The sequence below is a fragment of the Chiloscyllium punctatum genome, chromosome 20 (genome assembly GCF_047496795.1).
Source record: "Chiloscyllium punctatum isolate Juve2018m chromosome 20, sChiPun1.3, whole genome shotgun sequence".
NCBI classification, from domain to species: Eukaryota; Metazoa; Chordata; class Chondrichthyes; order Orectolobiformes; family Hemiscylliidae; genus Chiloscyllium; species Chiloscyllium punctatum.
The window spans coordinates 5,761,908-5,782,036 of NC_092758.1; positions in this window are offsets into that span (position 1 = coordinate 5,761,908).

Consider the following 20,129-nt stretch of genomic DNA (forward strand, 5'->3'; position numbering starts at 1 on the left):
ATATGTCAATGAAATAGCTTTTACTCCCAGCTGTGTTTTGATAGGAATCAGGAGCAATGGGACGTGGAACTCAAGCTCAAAGAGAAAAGCGCTACCATTGTGCCACAACAGGTCCCACAGTCTATTCATATACTTACACCCAGCATTAAACTAGATCTTGGTTGATGAAGTGAAAGAAAAGTTTGGGTGATGCCAGTTACACTGATATTGGGGGGATTGAGGTCATTGGTCTGAGCAACAGAAAATATAGGGCAAAGTGCTTATCATAGGGGCATGCACAATCAATTTTTGTTTTTAATTTAATCTCTTTAGCTTGATTGTACACACTCCTATCATTGTTAATATCAATGCTGTTTGGCATTTGACATGGATAGAAGGTTGGCTGACTAACACAATCCACAGAATGGGCATAAATAGGTCATTTTCAGGTTGGCAGGATGCAACGCATTGTGTGCTACAGGGTTATGCTGGAGCCTCAGCAGATTACAATTTTTATAAATGCCTTGAAAGATATGGTTGCCAGGTTTGCTCTTGGCACAAGAACAGTAGGAAGCTGAGTTGTTGCGAGGACATAAGGAGGCTACAAAAAGATGTAGATTGGTCAATAAGGATGCAGCAAATGTTAGAGTATATCAAATGTCCATTTTAGCAGGAAGAATAGAAATAAAGCATGTTACCTCAATGGTGAGAGATTACAGAGCTCTGAGACACAGAGGAATCTGGGTGTCCAAGTGCATGAATCACTAAAAGTTAGTGTGCAGGTACAGCAAGCAATCAGGAAAACAAACAAAATGGTATCACATATAATCAAACAGAAAGGACTGGAGAAATATAGCAGGTCTGGCAGATTGTTAGGAGAAAGAAACAGAGTTCACACTTTGTGACCAATATGATTCTTCTTTGGAATTGGCAGGAGTTAAAAATGATAGTTTTTATGCTATTGTCAGAGGGGGAGGAGGAGGGGGAGGAGCAAATGGAACTGCTTATGGAGGTACCTAGACTAATAGAGAGAGAGAGAGAGAGAGAGAGAGTATTCATGGCAATATAAGTAGGATAAAGATGTACATCTGGTCAAGATTAGAGTGGTGTTGGAAAAGCACAGCAGGTCAGGCATCTGAGGAGAAGGAAAATCGATGTTTTAGGCAAAAGCCCTTCATCGGGAATGATGATGAAGAGCTTTTGCCTGAAACATTGACTGTCCTGCTCCTTGGATGCTGTCTGACTTGCAATGGTTTTCCAGCACCGCTCTAATCTTGACTCCAGCATCTGCAGTACCCACTTTCACCTGAGTACACCTGGTGTCAATGGTAGGTGTGAGTTGCAGAAAATAGGTCAGCTTTCCTGGCAGAAAGCCCATTGTTGGGACTATAATCAAAAAAAAGGTCATGTTCATGACCTAAAGTTGTTGAACTCAATGTTGAGTCCTGAAGGCTTTAAAGTGCCTCAGCGTAAAATGGGGTGCTGGTCTCCAATTTGCAAAGGGCGCTCACTAGAACATTTTCAGAGACCAAAGACAGACATGTTAGTCTGACAGCAAGATGGTTTTTACAAATGGTGAGTGAGCTGACGTTTGGGGTTCTTCTTGAGTTTTAGAGTGGAGGTGTTGCACAAAGAGGTCACACAGTCTGTATTCAGTTTCACTAATGTTGAGGAGACTACATTGTGAGTGGTGAATACAACATACCAGGCTGAAGGAAGTTGAATATTATAACTTCTCTCAAGGGGGATCGAATACAAAAGTATTGCAGTTTAACCATTCAGCAAGGTGCTCCTCTCCAACAGGGTGAACAATGGTAGTCCCTCATTACTTTTGTCTTTGACATATGGACCTCTAGCGCCCAGGCAAGATAATGTGTTCTGATAATGTGTTGCCATGCTAATTGGCATAGAACTTCAGGGGAACATTCGAGTGGCAGCTGCACAGCTTAGAGGGAACATTGGTGAACACTGACCCAACAAGAGTATTACTGCCTTTTGCTAAGAAGGTGAAGAATTCAGATCCAATCTGATACAAAGAACAAAGAGTAGTACAGCATAGGAACAGGCCCTTTCGCCCACCAACCCTGCACCAGCACATGGAGCCTTTCGAAGCTGAAAGTGTTTTCCTCTACATGGTCCATGTCCCTCTATTCCCTGCCGATCCATGTATCTGTCAAGATGGCTTTTTAATGTTTCTATTGTATCTGCTTCAACCACCTCCTCTGGCAATATATTCCAGGCATTTACACCCTCTGTAAAAATGCTTACCATTCACATTTCCTTTAAACTTTCCCCCTTTTACCTTAAACTTATGTCACCTAGAAATTGACATTTCCATCCTGGAAAAAAGATTCCAACTATCTGTTCGATCCATGCCTATCATAATTTTGTAAACTTCTATCAGGTCACCACTCTGCTTCTGATATTAAGTGAAAAGAAACCTTGTTTTTTCCCAACTCCTCTAATAGGTAATACCCTCCAAGTCAGGAAACATCCTGGTAAACTTCTTTCTACCCTCTCCAAAGCCTCCACGTCCTTCTGGTGGTGTGGTGACCAGAACTGTACACAATAGCCCTCGTGGCAGACATCAAGATAAAATAGATTGACATCCAATTAGGGTATCTGCATATTCATTTGATCCCAAGCCAATTGATGGAGGGTGAAACTAGACAAGAATACCTTTCTTGATGATTGGTTTATGTGCAGAATGATCCATTACATAGACTAGCATCTTTGCTGTCAGCCTCAGTGTGCCTGCAGTCTCTCTTTATAACTGCTGTATATACTTAATTAAACCAGGTCCCTTCACTGATGCAGCTAAACATTAAAATTGCATCTTGATCACAATGGAAAAACTGCCAGCATTTTAAATGGCGGATGGAGCTTAGTTGTAGCCCATCTTGATAACAGTGCTCTGAAGGTGAAAGGAAAAACAGGAAGTATACTGGGTTGCCTCAGTAGCAAGCAGCTCAAATATATCATGGTGAGACATTCATTAAAAAGTTCCCCAATTATCATAAATAAAAGAATGACCAAATGCGACCCGTTTGATTACGTACAAGAATGAAAAGCTGTCTGCAGCATCAAGAGTATTGCATTTATATATCACCTTTAATATATTAAAGAACAAATAAAGAAAGAATTTGCATTTAAATAGTATCTTTCACAGTTAGTGTGTCACAGCCAATAGATGTTTTAAAGCATTATTGTCGTTCATTTCCAGTCAAATGCACACTTTTTTTGTATTCAGCAGAATCCCTCAAACAGCAAATTAAATGAGTTTGTAGAGAGATAAATATTGACAGAGAGAGCAGAAGAATTTCACTGCTCTCTGGCAGCATCTTCTGCAGTCACATGATCAGGCATACAAGCTACTCAAAAGGTAACAACAACAATAAATGAGCATTTAGCTAGCATCTCATGAAGGGAGTCAGCTGAGATGGACTGATCCAGGAATGAAACTTGTCACCCTCTAACCCGGAAACCCAAGGGTTTCTGCGCAGCCAAGGGACAGGCAGCCTCCAAACAAAACTGTCGGCAACAAAAGAGAATAAAGGGTGGGAAAAGTCCTGAAGTGACTACTTTGGAATGAGGGGGGGTTTCATCTGATCGGTTTTCCACAACCACACACTGAGAAAACATATGCGAACAAGGTGACAGATTGTAAAAGCATTTTAAATTTGAGCTTTGAGCTCATGAGGTTTAATACAGAGATCGATTTTGATGGTAAAACCCAAATTTTGGCATCCTCTCAAATATTCAAGAAAGTTTAAGGGAGCTCGGGCTTTTCTCATTGGAGTGAAGAAGGATGAGAGGTGACATGATAGAGGTGTACAAGATGATGAGAGGCATAGATAGAGTGGATAGCCAGAGACTTTTTCCCAGAGCAGAAATGGTTGTCACAGGAAGGCATAGTTTTAAGTTGATTGTAAGAAGGTTTAGGGGAGATGTCAGATGTAGGTTCTTTACACAAAGAGTGGTGGGTGTGTGGAATGCACTGTCAGAGGTGGTAGTAGAGTCAAATACATTAGAGACATTTAAGTGACTCTTGGATAGGCACATGGATGATAGTAAAATGAAGGGAATGTAGGTTAGTCTGACCTTAGAATAGGATAAAAGGTTGGTACAACATCCAGGGCTGAAGGGCCTGTACTGTGCTGTATTGTTCTATGTTCTATATTCTATGTATTCCCAATTCTTTCAGGTGCTTTACAACTCCAATTAGCTTAACTGCAAAGATTTAATATGTCCACTTTTTAAGGAGTCACACAGGGATATGCTAGAGGTCAGACTTTGAGCAGTGTGATGATCTCAGAGGATTCAACGCTAGTTTGGGTTGCAATTTGGACAAGACTGTGGTATCTGATGATGGCTCACTGCACTTCAAGCCATACATAAATGAACGTTGTGGTTGTTGCGTTGTTGCTGTAGGCACAGATAGCCTTTCAGCCCCTCAAACAAGTGTTTGAAGCAAGACAGTGGGTCCTGGTGGCCTGTTTCACTAAAGGAGATACAGTTCTACATAATTAAACCTTTCCTTCATGTATGTCTGTGTTCCACTTTCCCAACAAAGGAAAAGTATCAGAAAAACACAAAAACAGAAAGTGCTGGAGAAACTCAGCAGGTGTGGCAGCATCTGCAGAGAGACAAACAAAGCTAGCATTTTGAGTCCAGTGGTCTTTTTCAAAATGGTTTCCCACACCAGCTGAGGTTACCATGAAGGACTCTCCTTCTCAACCTCTCCCCTCATCTGAGGTATACTGACCATCAGGTGAAACCACCATCAAACGTCTCTCTCTGAAGACTTTTATTGTGCTATCATCCATGTGCCTATCCAAGAATCGGTAAAAGGTCCCTAATGCATCTGACTCTACTTCAACTGCTGGCAGTGCATTCCATACACCCACCACTCTCTGCATAAAGAACCTACCTCTGACATCTTCCCTAAACCTTTCTCCAATCACCTTAAAATTATGCTCCCTCGTGATATCCTTTTCTGCCCTGAGAAAAAGTTTCTAATTATTCACTCTTATCTATGCCTCTCGTCATCTTGTACACCTCTATCAAGTCACCTCTCACCCTTCTTTGCTCCAGTGATAAAAGCCCTAGCTCTCTCAAACTTTCTTCATAAGACATATTCTCCAATCCAGGCAGCATCCTGGTAAATGTCCCCTGCAACCTTTCCAAAGCTTCCCCATCTTTCCTATGATGAGGAACTGAACACAGTATTCCAAGTGTGGTCTAACCAGGGCTTTATAAGCTGCAGCATAAACTCACTGCTCTTAAACTCAATGTCCCTGCTAATGAAAGCCAACACCTCGTATGCCTTTGTAACAACCCTATCAACTTGGGTGGCAAATTTGAGGGATCTATGGACATGGACCCCAAGATCCCTCTGTTCCTCCACACTGCCAAGAATCCTGCCTTTAATCCTGTAATCTGCATTCAAATTTGACCTTCTAAAGTGAATCACTTCACACTTTTCCAGTTTGAACTCCATCTGCCACTTTTCAGCACAGTTCTGCATCTTGTCAATGTCCTGTTGCAATGTACAAAAGCCTTCCATACTATCCACAACTCCATTAACTTTTTGTGTCATCAGCAAACTTACTAACCCATCCTTCCACTTCCACATCCAAGTCATTTATAAAAATCACAAAGAGCAGAGATCCCAGGACAGATCCTTGTGGAACACCACTGGTCACCCAGCTCCAGGCTGAATACATTCCATCTGGTACCACCCTCTGTCTTCTATGGGCCAGCTAATTCTGTATCCAGACAGCCAGGTTTACCAGTATCCCATGTCTCCTTACTTTATAAATGCGCCTACCATGGGGAACCTTATCAAATGCATTGCCAAAATCCATGCATACCACATCCACTGCTCTACCTTCATCAATGTGTTTTGTCACATCCTCAAAAAATTCAGTAAGTTTTGTGACGCATGACCAGCCTCTCACAAAATCATGCTGACTATTTCTAATCAAACTATGGTTTTCCAAATAATCAGAAATCCTGTCTCTCAGAATACTTCTCCAATAGTTTGCCCACCATGGACATAAGACTCATTTGTCTGTAATTCCCAGTCTTATCCCTAATCCCTTTCTTGAACAAGGGAATAACATTTGCCAAACTTCAATCATCTGGTACTACTCCAGCAGACAGTGAGGACACAAAGATCATTGCCAAAGGCGCAGCAATCTCTTTCCTTGTTTCCTGTAGTAACATTGGGTATATCCCACCGGGCCCAGGGGATTTATCTATCTCATGTTTTTCAAAATTTCCAGCACATCCTCCTTCTTAACATCAACCTGTTCGAGTGCATCAGCCTGCTTCATGTTATCCTCACAATGACAAGGTCCCTCTCAGTAGTGAATACTGAAGCAAAATATTCATTAAGGACCTCCCTGACCTCCTCCAAGTCCAGGCACAAGTTCCCTCCACTATCCCTGATCAGCCTTACTCTCACTCTGCCCATCCTCTTGTTCCTCACATAAGTGGAGAATGCCTTGGGGCTTTCCTTAATCCTACTCACCAAGGCTTTTTCATTCTGCCTTCTAGCTCTCGTAAGTCCATTTTTCAGTTCCTTCCTGGCTACTTTGTAACCCTCTGGAGCCCTGTCTGATCCTTGTTTCATCAACCTTTAGTTAGCTTCCTTCTTCCTCTTGACTAGATGTTTCACATCTCTTGTCATCCAAGGTTCCTTCACCCTACCATCCCTTCCTTGCCTCAGTGGGACAAACCCATTCATGCACTATTAGCAAGTGTTCCCTCAGCAACCTCCACATTTCTGTCATGTATTTCCCTGAGAATATCTGTTCCCAATTTATGCTCCATCGTTCCGGCCTAACAGCATTGTAATTCCCCCTCCCCCAATTAAATACTTTCCCATACCGTCTGCTGCTATCCCTCTCCATGAAGATAGTAAAGGTCAGGAAGTTGTGCTCACTATCACTGAAATGCTCTCCCACTGAGAGCCCACTGATGCCCAGTTACCCTCGATCCCATGTGGTTTTATCTTCTTTGTCAGTCTCTCATGTGGGACCTTGCTAAAGGGTTTGCTGAAATCCATTTCAATGACATTAACTACACGACCATTTCAGCTTGATTTGTCAGGTTGACCTCCCTCTGACAGTCATGCTGACTATCCCTGATCAAACATTGCCTCTCAAAATGGAAATTTAATTCTCTCCTTCATAATTTTCTCCAATTGTTTCCCTCTGTTTAGTGGAGACAGTGATATCGCTGGACTAGAGACCCGGAGTAAGATTCTGGGATGACTCCCACTTTGATTGGTCATCAAATTCAATAAAAATCAGAATTAAATCTGGTTTCATAGTGACAGTGCTTTAATTGTCATATATCTGGCTCAGCTCCTGTACTTCCTTGGTCTAGAACATAGAACATAGAACATAGAACAATACAGCACAGAACAGGCCTTTCGGCCCACGATGTTGTGCCGAACTTCTAACCTAGATTAAGCACCCATCCATGTACCTATCCAAATGCCGCTTAAAGGTCGCCAATGATTCTGACTCTACCACTCCCACGGGCAGCGCATTCCATGCCCCCACCGCTCTCTGGGTAAAGAACCCACCCCTGACATCTCCCCTATACCTTCCACCCTTCACCTTAAATTTATGTCCCCTTGTAACACTCTGTTGTACCCGGGGAAAAAGTTTCTGACTGTCTACTCTATCTATTCCTCTGATCATCTTATAAACCTCTATCAAGTCACCCCTCATCCTTCGCCGTTCCAACGAGAAAAGGCCGAGAACTCTCAACCTATCCTCGTACGACCTACTCTCCATTCCAGGCAACATCCTGGTAAATCTTCTCTGCACCCTCTCCAAAGCTTCCACATCTTTCCTAAAGTGAGGCGACCAGAACTGCACACAGTACTCCAACTGTGGCCTAACCAAAATCCTGTACAGCTGCAATATCACTTCACGACTCTTGAATTCAATCCCTCTGCTAATGAATGATAATACTACATAGGCCTTCTTACAAACTCTATCCACCTGAGTGGCAACCTTCAAAGAACTATGTACATAGACCCCAAGATCCCTCTGTTCCTCCACCTGACTAAGAACCCTACCATTAACCCTGTATTCCGCATTCTTATTTGTTCTTCCAAAATGGACAACCTCAGACTTGGCAGGGTTGAACTCCATCTGCCACTCCTCAGCCCAGCTCTGCATCATATCTAAGTCCCTCTGCAGCCGACAACAGCCCTCCTCACTGTCCACAACTCCACCTATCTTCGTATCATCTGCAAATTTACTGACCCACCCTTCGACTCCCTCATCTAAGTCATTAATAAAAATTACAAACAGCAGAGGACCCAGAACTGATCCCTGCGGAACTCCACTTGTAACTGGGCTCCAGGCTGAATATTTACCATCTACCACCACTCTCTGCCTTCGACCTGTTAGCCAGTTTTCTATCCAATTGGCCAAATTTCCCTCTATCCCATGCCTCCTGACTTTCTGCATAAGCCTACCATGGGGAACCTTATCAAATGCCTTACTAAAATCCATGTACACTACATCCACTGCTCTACCCTCATCCACATGCTTGGTCACCTCCTCAAAGAATTCAATAAGACTTGTAAGGCAAGACCTACCCTTCACAAATCCGTGCTGGCTGTCCCTAATCAAGCAGTGTCTTTCCAGATACTCGTAAATCCTATCCCTCAGTACCCTTTCCATTACTTTGCCTACCACAGAAGTAAGACTAACTGGCCTGTAATTCCCGGGGTTATCCCTATTCCCTTTTTTGAACAGGGGCACAACATTCGCTACTCTCCAGTCCCCTGGTACCACCCCCGTTGCCAGTGAAGACGAGAAGATCATTGCCAACGGTACTGCAATTTCCTCTCTTGCTTCCCACATAATCCTAGGATATATCCTGTCAGGCCCGGGGGACTTGTCTATCCTCAAGTTGTTCAAAATGTCCAACACATCTTCCTTCCTAACAGGTATCTCTTCTAGCTTATCAGTCCGTTTCACACTCTCGTCTTCAACAATACGGTCCCTCTCGTTCGTAAATACTGAAGAGAAGTACTTGTTCAAGACCTCTCCTATCTCTTCCGACTCAATACACAGTCTCCCACTACTGTCCTTGATCGGACCTACCCTCGTTCTCGTCATTCTCAGGTTTCTCACATACGCATAGGATGCCTTGGGGTTATCCTTGATCCTATCCGCCAAGGATTTTTCATGCCCTCTCTTAGCTCTCCTAATCCCTTTCTTCAGGTCCCTTCTGGCTATCCTGTATCCCTCCACTGCTCTGTCTGAACCCTGTTTCCTCAACCTTATGTAAGCCTCCTTCTTCCTCTTTACTAGACATTCAACCTCCCTTGTCAACCAAGGCTCCCTCACACGACCATTTCTTTCCTGCCTGATCGGTACATACATATCAAGGGCACGTCGTATCTGCTCCTTGAAAAAGTTCCACATTTCCACCACATCCTTCCCTGACAGCCTATGCTCCCAACGTATGCTCCTCAAATCCTGTCTTACACCATCGTAATTTCCCTTCCCCCAATTGTAAAATCTTCCTTGTTGTGTGCACCTATCTCTCTCCATAACATGTCTAGCTTACATGTGACTCCAGACTCACATAAAGACATAGAGTCACAGAGTCATACAGCATGGAAACAGACCTTTCAGTCCAACCAGTCCATGCCGAACATAATCCCAAACTGAACTAGTCCCACCTGCCTATCCCAGCCCATATCCCTCAAAATCTTTCCTATTCGTTCAGTTATCCTAATGTCTTTGTAATGTTGTAATTGTGCCCACATCCAGCACTTCCTCAGGAAGTTCATCCCACATGCAACCCATCTTATGTGTGAAAAGCTTGCCATTCATGACTTTTTAAAAGCGCTCTCCTCTCACTGTAAAAATGTGCCCCCCCCAGTCTGGAAATCCCCCAGCCCATGGAAAACACAACTACCATTAACTCTATCTACACCTCTCATTATTTTATAAACTTCTTTAAAGTCACCTCTCAACCTTCTATACTCCAGTAAAAAATGTCCCGGCCATTCCTGCCTTTCTATATACTTCAAGCCTCCCATACCTGGCAACATCCTGGTAAATCTCTTCTGAATCCTCTCCAGCTTAATCATATCCTTCCTCTGTCTGTGGTTGACTCTAAATTGCCCTCTGACATGACCCTCCCAGGTCCTTGAGTACAGGGGCAGTTAGAGATAGCTTGGTCTTCTGAGTGAAGCCCATATCAAACGAAAACAATTTACGTGAAGTTTTATGAGACAGAATATTTCTTACCAGTAACAAATTTCATGATGCTTTTGCACATGTGCAACTCAAGTGACCTTTCTTACATTAAACAAAATGGATTTATTGCTGCTTCAGTGTTTCCATGACAGGATACAAGTTTTACCACGGGCAACTCATCGTGATTTGCCTCAGAAGGGAAGATTTTTCCAAAGGATCAATTCTCCACCAAATTATTAAATCAGTATTGATTTGCTCATCCTTAATGGGGACAATCTGATAAAGTGGTTGAGTTTATCTGTATTATAGCCCAATTAGCCTGCTTCTTCCTGAATGTTTAATACCCAAAGGGTTGATAATATTTTCTGTCAAGATCATTTTATCTCCACACACCAATTTTATCTACATCCATCATCACAGTGAAAAGGTTAACGTTGAATTACTGCAGTTTGAGTAGGAGGTAAGTTGATCTAAAAAAAACTTACATTTCTTCCCAAAAAAAGAATTGATTCATTTTAGATCTTAAATGTACCATGTATAAACTGGCAATTCACATTCAACTCCCACCAAATCCTACTGGAACAATGAGGAAATGAACTTACCTTCATAGACCATCTTCCACGACCTCTCTCAGAATCCATGTAGTACTTCCTGTCACCGTAAAGTGGGACAACACGGCAGTCAATACATTCATAGTTTGGGAAACAATAATGGAAAAAGACAACATAGGGGAGGTAATGGCCTAGTGATATTATTGCTAGATTCTTAATCTAGAGACCCAGGTCATGTTCTGGGAACCAGGGTTTGAATCCCACCATGGCAGTTGATGGAATTTGAATTTAATGAACTGTGAAAGTAGGAGTCTAATGTTGGCCATGAATCCATTGTTGATGGATATAAAAGTCCATTTGTTTCACTAAAGTCCTTTAGGAAAGGAAGCTGCTACCCTTACTTGGTCTGGCCTACATGTCACTCCAGAACCACAGCAATATGGTTGACTCTTAACTGCCCTCCAGGCCAGCCAGTGATGCCCTCATCCTTGGAGTGAATCATAATTTTAAGAAATGACCACAAGGTAGAAGTAAAACACTGCAGATGCTGGAATCTGAAATCAAAACAATATAGATGCTACCTGACCCGTTGTGATCTCCAGCACTTTTTGTTTTCAATGCAAGATGACTAGTTTATCTATTTATAAAAGCTGATAGGTATGAGACTAAAATGATCTAGAATGACAGGAAGATCCTGCACTATTATTCGAGAAACGGTTGGCGCACAGTCTTTCATCTTCATCCCAGAGGACAGAGGCAGCGTTACCTTTAGACCTCATTGAGAAAAGGCATTCACCTCATGCTGGATTAGTGGGGCTGGAAGAGCACAGCAGTTCAGGCAGCATCCAAGGAGCTTCGAAATCGACATTTCGGGCAAAAGCCCTTCATCAGGAATAAAGGCAGTGAGGCTGAAGCGTGGAGAGATAAACTTGAGGGTGGGCAATCACCTCATGGTCAATACTCCCTCAGTGTTACATGGTTAACCCAAAGCATCAGAAGGAATCTGTAACCATCATAGGTCAGAAGTTATTGAGTCAACATGTTCTTTTCATAGAATCTCTACAGTGTGCAAGCTGTCATTTGGCCTCTCACACCAACCCTCTGAACACCATCCCACAAAGACCCATCCCCCTATGCTATCCCTCTGACCCTGTATTTCCCATGGCTAACTCACCTACCCTACACATCCCTGGACACAATGGCAATTGAACATGGCCAATCCACCTAACCTGCACATCGGATCACCCAGAGAAAACCCACGCAGACATGAGGAGAATTTGCAAACTCTACACAGACAGTCACCCAAGGCTGGAATCAAACCTGGGCTGTTGTGCTGAGAGGCAGTGGCGCTGACCACTGAGCCATCACACCATCGTGTATTGTTTAATTTCTTTCACTCACGGGGGATGTGGACATTTCTGGCTGGACCAACACTTTTTGCTCAACCTTAATTGCCTGGAGGGCAGTTAAGAGTCAACTGCATTGTTGTGAATCTGGAGTCACTTGTGGGTCAGACCAGGTGAGGATGGCAGATTTCATTCTCTAAAGAAGTGAATCAGATGATGGGTTTTTAAATTCCTGTTCAGAGATGTTCTGACACATCTCTAAAGCAGCTGGTACTTGAAACAAGGCCTCCTGTCCCAGACACTACCACTGCACCATAAGAGGCCTCCAGGTGAGATTTTAATGACAGATGCTACATGGCTGCTTTTGACTTGCCTTTTAATTTCATTTCTTAAAATTTAATTTCACCAGCTGCCATGATAGGATTCAAGCTCATGTACTGGATTCGTGGTTCTGGAAGAGCACAGCAGTTCAGGCAGCATCCAACGAGCAGCGAAATCAACGTTTCGGGCAAAAGCCCTTCATCAGGAATAAAGGCAGTGAGCCTGAAGTGTGGAGAGATAAGCTAGAGGAGGGTGGGGGTGGGGAGAGAGTAGCATAGAGTACAATGGGTGAGTGGGGGAGGAGATGAAGGTGATAGGTCAAGGAGGAGAGGGTGGAGTGGATAGGTGGAAAAGAAGATAGGCAGGTCGGACAAGTCAAGGAGACAGTAACTGAGCTGGAAGTTTGAAAATGCTACTCTCTCCCCACCCCCACCCTCCTCTAGCTTATCTCTCCATGCTTCAGGCTCACTGCCTTTATTCCTGATGAAGGGCTTTTGCCCGAAACGTCGATTTCGCTGCTCGTTGGATGCTGCCTGAACTGCTGTGCTCTTCCAGCACCACTAATCCAGTATTTGGTTTTCAGCATCTGCAGTCATTGTTTTTACCTTGTTGATTTTAACCCTACTGTGAATCCTCTTGCAAGGATGCCTGTCTTGAAGAAGTTTTCCTCCTCTCTCTACAAGAATCTCAGGAAGTCCCTCTCCCACTGCAACTCCCAGGTCATTTCCTCTGCTCTGAAGCTCTTCAACCATGTTGTGAAACAAACTCGGTACCACAGCCACATTTGCTTCCTCAGTGCATGCCTCCATAACCAACTCATCCCACACGGACTCCAGACCACCTTTAAACCAGCAGAGTTCGGACCCGAACAGGACAAAAAGTACAGACTACAGATTCAAAAACACCAGCAACAGTTCTCCTTCAGGATCCTCCGCTCCACGCTTGCAGCAATGTGCCGTCACCTAACCTCTCTCCAGTCATCCCTGCCTCAGCTGAGGGCCACACTCTCTCAGAATTGTATTGTATCCGTTGCTCCCAATGTGGTCTCCTCTACATTGGGGAGACTGGGCGCCTCCTAGCAGAGCGCTTTAGGGAACATCTCCGAGACACCTGCACCAATCAACCAAACCGCCCCGTGACCCAACATTTCAACTCCCCCTCCCACTCTGCCGAGGACATGGAGGTCCTGGGCCTCCTTCACCGCCGCTCCCTCACCACCAGACGCCTGGAGGAAGAACGCCTCATCTTCCGCTTCGGAACATTTCAACCCCAGGGCATCAATGTGGACTTCAACAGTTTCCTCATTTCCCCTTCCCCCACCTCACCCTAGTTTCAAACTTCCAGCTCAGTTACTGTCTCCTTGACTTGTCCGACCTGCCTATCTTCTTTTCCACCTATCCACTCCACCCTCTCCTCCTTGACCTATCACCTTCATCTCCTCCCCCACTCACCCATTGTACTCTATGCTACTCTCTCCCCACCCCCACCCTCCTCTAGCTTATCTCTCCATGCTTCAGGCTCACTGCCTTTATTCCTGATGAAGGGCTTTTGCCCGAAACGTCGATTTCGCTGCTCGTTGGATGCTGCCTGAACTGCTGTGCTCTTCCAGCACCACTAATCCAGTATTCATCAACAGCATCGTCAAGCTGGTGGACCTATGCCTTACCACACACTTCACCTTCAATAACAAAATCTACAGACAAGCCAACAGAACACCCATGGGATCCCCGATATCGGGGTTCTTAGCAGAGGCAGTAACGCAGACAGCTCTGCCAACCATCCACCCCAAACTTTGGGTCCGCTATGTGGTTGACACCTTTGAATTCACTAAACAAAACAAATTAGAGAAAACCTTCAAGACGATCAATAATACCCTCACTGGCATAACATTCAATAAAGTGGAGGAAAACAACAACAAACAGCCATTCCTAGATGGCACAGTAGAGTGAACAGCCAATGGGGAACTTCAAACCAGCATACACAGGAAAATAACACATACTGACCAAATATTGAACTACAGAAGCAATCATCCCACCATCCACAAACAGAGCTGTTTTAGAACATTATTTCAATGAGCCAACACACTGCAGCACAGAGGAACTACACAGAGCAGAGAAAAATCACCTATACGATGTATTCAAAAAGAACAGTTACCCAATGAATACAGTCCACTGATTTCTCAGCAACAAATCCAAACAAGCAGATTAAACATGTCCAGAAACCCTAGCCCCTCTCCCCTACATCAAAGATATCTCAGAAATGACTGCCAGACTACTCAGACCTCTTGGCATCATGGTAGCCCATAAACCCACCAACACACTTAAACAGCAGCGAATGAACTTGAAAGGCCCTATACAGACAACAAGCAAAACAAATGTCATTTACAAAATACTGTGCAAGGACTTTAACAGACACTACGGTGGACAAACAGGCAGAAAACCTGTCACCAGGATACATGAACATCAACAGCCACAAAATGACATGGCCCTCTATCACAGGAAGTGACATCACTGACCCAAAGAAACCCAAATATATAAATAGAAAGCAGGAATCATCAGCAGTGCTTCGCCCTGAGGGCCACTGAAGATGTTACCTAGTACGGTGACGAAACAACTGGAAATGAACCCTCCAGCTCAGCGAGCAAACCTACATCCAAAACCTCAACCTGAGCTACAAATCTTCTAAAAACTCGCTATTACATACAACCATCACCTCCCTCAGGGAAGATGATGACCTAGTGGTATTATCACTGGACTATTAATCCAGAGACCCAAAGAATAAAGAAAAGGACATTACAGCACAGGAACAGGCCCTTCAACCCTCCAACCTTGTGCCGATCCAAATCATCTATGTAAACCTGCTGCCTATTTTCTAAGAGTCTGTATCCAAATATTCTGGGGAACTGAGTTCAAATCCTGCCACAGCAGGTGGTAGAATTGAATCCAATAAAAATTTGGAATTAAGAATCTAATGAGGAACAATGTGTCAATTGTCAGGGGAAAAAAAACACTTGATTCATTAATGTTCTTTAGGGAGGGGACAGCTATCCTCACCTAGTCTGGCCTACATATGACTCCAGTTCCACGGCAATGTGGTTGACTTTGAACTGCAATCTGGGCAATAAATGGTGACCCAGCCAGTGACACCTTCTTCCTGCTCAGGTTGAGTGTCTTCCATCAGGAATGGAAGAGGTTTTACACCAGCGAAAGTGGGGAGGCAGCAAGAAAGGATTAAGGCAGACATGGCTCACAAAGTAAAGGTGGCAAAGTGGAGCTGTGGGTTATCCAATCAGCCATGATGCTTATTGAATGGCAGAGTGGACCTGATGGAGCGAACAGCCTACATCTCCTCCTCCATCTAAAGGAAATTAAGAAAGGGTAACATGTCATAGCTTGGACCACAGGGAATATTAAATAATGAAGGATCACATGATGTAACAGCCAAAGAGATTGTGAATGAATATTATAAAGAAACAAAGGTTGTCTCCAAATCGGGGGTGAGTTGCCCCATATAAAAACCATCTAAATGCAGCATAAAGGAATTACAAAGGAAACAAGATAAGATCAGCAAAGCAAAAGAGGGCCATAAAACACATAGTGCACGGCAGAAAAGGAATAGGCCATTCAGCCCCTTGAACCTTACTGCCATTCAACATGACCATGGCCAATCTGTAGCTTATCTCCTTATATCTACCTTCAGTCCATATCTCTTTGCACCACTGCTCAGCCAGAAATTATTTGTCTCAGTTTTAAAATTAACAACTGATCCAGCATCCACTACTGTTTGTGGAAGAGAGTTGTGTGTAGAAATGCTTCCTAACATCTCTCCTGAACAGTCTGGTCCTAATTGTTAGACTGTGTCCTGTAGTTTTAGAACCTCCCACCAGTAGAAATACTTTGTCTCTATCTACCCTGTCTTCCTCTGTTAACATCATAAAGGCTTCACTCAGATCACCTTTAACCTTCAGAATTCTTGAGAAAACAGGCCTAATTCATATAATCTCTCCTCACAACTTAACCCCTGAAGTCCAGGTGACATTCTTGTGAACCTACATTGTACTTTCTTCAAAAGCAATCTATCCTTCCTAAGGTGTGGTGCCCAGACCTTCTCTCAGTGCTCCAAGTGGGGTCTAACCAGAGTTTTGTATAATGGTAGCATAACATCTGCATCCTTATACTCCAGTCCTTCAGATATCAAAGCCAGAATTTCATTAGCATTTCATTAATAAGATCTGAGGGATGAGGAAGAATGTACATGCATAAATGTATTCGCACCATTTTGCAGTCTTTGTTCAACGTCATCAGCAGAGGTCCATGGAAAAAAACATTGAGATGGAGGAAATAATTAAGGTCAAAAAGAACATTGCGAGTAAACAGTGTGGAAAGGACTACATTAAGACCAGCCCTGTTGACATGTTCCAATGGTATCTGGTAGTGGGACTTGAAAACGGCTGTTTCCTGACTAGCAGCTTGTGGAGCAGCTGTTATACTGCACAGCCAAACGCTGCCTGTAGGCTAGACAATCAGTCAATGAGACACTCAACAAAAACACTAAAGAACTGCTAATGCTGGAAATCAGAAACAAAATGCAGAAATTGCTGAAGAAGCCCAGCTGGTCTGGCAGCATCAGTTCTGAAGAAGGGTCCCTGGACCTGAAACGTTAACTCTGCTTTCTCTCTCTCCAAAGATACTGCCAGACCAGCTGAGTTCTTGCAGCAATTTCTGTTTTTGTTCCTGAGACAGTGAATATTTACTGGTCAGGGAAATAATTCCTCACTGTTTGAAGTTAACATTATGTGTGTTTCTCTAGGCAGCATTAATCCTCATACCTTGAATTAACTGAAGCTTCTTATGTTTGCAAAGCATATTGCAAGGGCTGATAAGATGTAATAAAATCCCTGACATGGAGAAACCGTTCACCCAAAAACTGAGAGTTCAAATCCTACCAGTACTGTTCTAAAATTTGAGTTCTGTTTCAAAAGAAATGCCTGCAAATTTTGATTATGTGGTGCTTGTATTTCATACCATATGCGGAGTCTCCTGGTAGTGTCAGTCAATTCATAATCCAGAGTCCGAGGCCAATGTCCTGAAGACATTGATTCAGCTGGCAGCACAGCACATGGTGAAATTTGAAATCAATAAAAAGCTAATGGTGACCATTTAACCGCTCAACTGCTGCAGAAACCTGGTTCACCAATAGCCTTATAAAGAATGAAACCTCCAGCTCTGCCTAATCTGACCTACATGTGGCTCCAAAATCTGACCCTTCTTCAGAACTGATGCTGCCAGACCAGCTGGGTTTCTTCAGCAATTTCTGCATTTTTTTTCTGATTTCCAGCATTAGCAGTTCTTTAGTGTTTTTGTTGAGTGTCTCATTGACTGATTGTCTAGCCTACAGGCAGTTAAGGATGGGCAATATATTTTGGCCAATCCATTAATACCTACTGTCCAAGAATAATTTGAAAGTAAATTATTTGCAGGTTTGTACAATTGGTACACAAAATGAGTAGTAATGCCTCTCAACTTTACACATCTGAGGAATTATTTATGACCATACAACAAGAAAGGTTACAATGCCTGACCCTCACCCACTCTGGTCTTCTTACTGATTGATTTCGACTGGCTGCTGGTGAGTTAACAGAAATATTTGATGGTTTGCATGGATTTGAAAGTTAGTGAAGTAAACAGCAGTGGTGATCAACATGTGACTCCAGACTTTAAAGGCCCAACACCCATGAGTAAAGAAGATTTTTGTTGCCCTTCTGAATTTACCCTCGAGATAACATCCAGCTCCAAAGGGCCATATTCCTCTAATTAGAACAAACTTCTCTTACAGTCCATTACCTTTCAGTAAGTCAACACTTTTATCCCCTTGAGACTGATTACTAAACTTAGTGATCTCGGACTAAGCCCCACTCTCTGTAACTGGATCCTCAGTTTCCTCTCACACAGGCCACAGTCAGGGAAGACTGGTGATAATGTTTCGTCCTCACTAACACTCAATGCTGGATCCCCCCCAGGGGTACGTACTCAGCCCCCTACTGTACTCACTGTATACCCATGACTGCATCACCAAATACCAGACTAATGTCATTTACAAGTTCGCTGATGACACCACCATTGTCAGTTGAATCTCAGATGGTGACAAAACAGACTACAGATGGGAGGTGGAAGACCTGGAAAAATGTTACATTGAGGACAACCTAGCTCTGAATGCCACCAAAACTAAGGAACTCATTATTGACCTTTGGTGGGATGTTACTCATACACATTAACAGTACAGAGGTGAAACGAGTGGAGAGTGTCAAGCTCCTGGAAGTGGTCATCCACAACAAGCTTTCTTAGATTCCTCATGTGGACGCACTGATTACAACAGTCCATCAACGTCTCTTCTTCCTCAGGCAGCTGAGGAAATTTGGCATGGCGGTGAATACCCTTGTCAACATTTATAGGTGTGCCATCAAAAGCATTCTGTCTGGATGAATCACTACCTGGTATGGCAACTGTACCATTCAAGATCAGAGACAGTTACAGAGAGTGGTGAACTTGGCCCGGACAATCACAAAGGCCAACCTCCCATCTATAGAATCCATCTACCAGGTCCGCTGTCAAGGGAAGGCGATCAGCATTCTCAAAGATCCATCCCACCCTGACAATGATTTTCTACAACCTCTACCATTGGGGAGAAGGTACAGAAGCCTGGACACATGCATCAGCCGGTTTCGAAACTGTTTCTACCCTACTGTTGTTAGAAAACTGAATTGATTCACAAAGTCATAACATTTGCCTGTACCTGAGATTTTGTTTTTGCCGCTGTTTACCTATTATTTACTAATCTATGCTATTTAACTCTGTGATCTGCCTGTATTGCTCACAAAACAAAGCTTTTCACTGTGCCTCAGTACACATGACAATAAATTCAATTCAATTCAATTCAGAAAGGCCTTCGGTTCTGCATCAGAGGATCTCAGAATCTCTACCCACATTCCATCGCACTGTGTTTTCTTTGGATAAGGCATTGGTTGAGTTGGAAACTACCTCCAACCGGATGGGTTGCAGGTTTGGGTGGATGGCAGGGGAGGATGTCTGATAGTGTCTTAATGTTTATCCACAAGTCTCCTCATTGTCTCAGGAACCATGTATAATGAGCACTCATAACCTGTACCTGATTGTTACCAAACAAGTTAACTCCATTGTATTGGCCTCTTCTTGTGAAGACAATGCTGAAAATATGATGAACGAGCAGATTGACTTTTGAGGAAAGATTAAACAAATGAGACCTGTATCTGATGGAATGTAAAACATTTAGCGGTGACCTGATTGAAACACTTATACAGTCCTGAGGGGACCTGACTGTGTGAACGATGAAAGGATGTTTCCTCTTAGAGTCATAGAGATGTACAGCATGAGACAGACCCTTTGATACAGCTCGTCCTTGCCAACCAGAAAGCCTAACCTAATCCAGTCCCATTTGTCAGCACTTGCCACATATCCCTCTAAACCCTTCCTAATCATATACCCATCTAGATGTGTTTTATATGTTATAATTGTGCTAGCCTCCGCCATCTCCTCTGGCATCTCATTCCATACACACTCTGTGTGAAAAGGTTGCCCCTTAAGTCCCTTTTATATCTTACCCCTCTCACCCTAAACCTATGCCCCCTAGTTCCACCAAACCCCAGGGAAAAT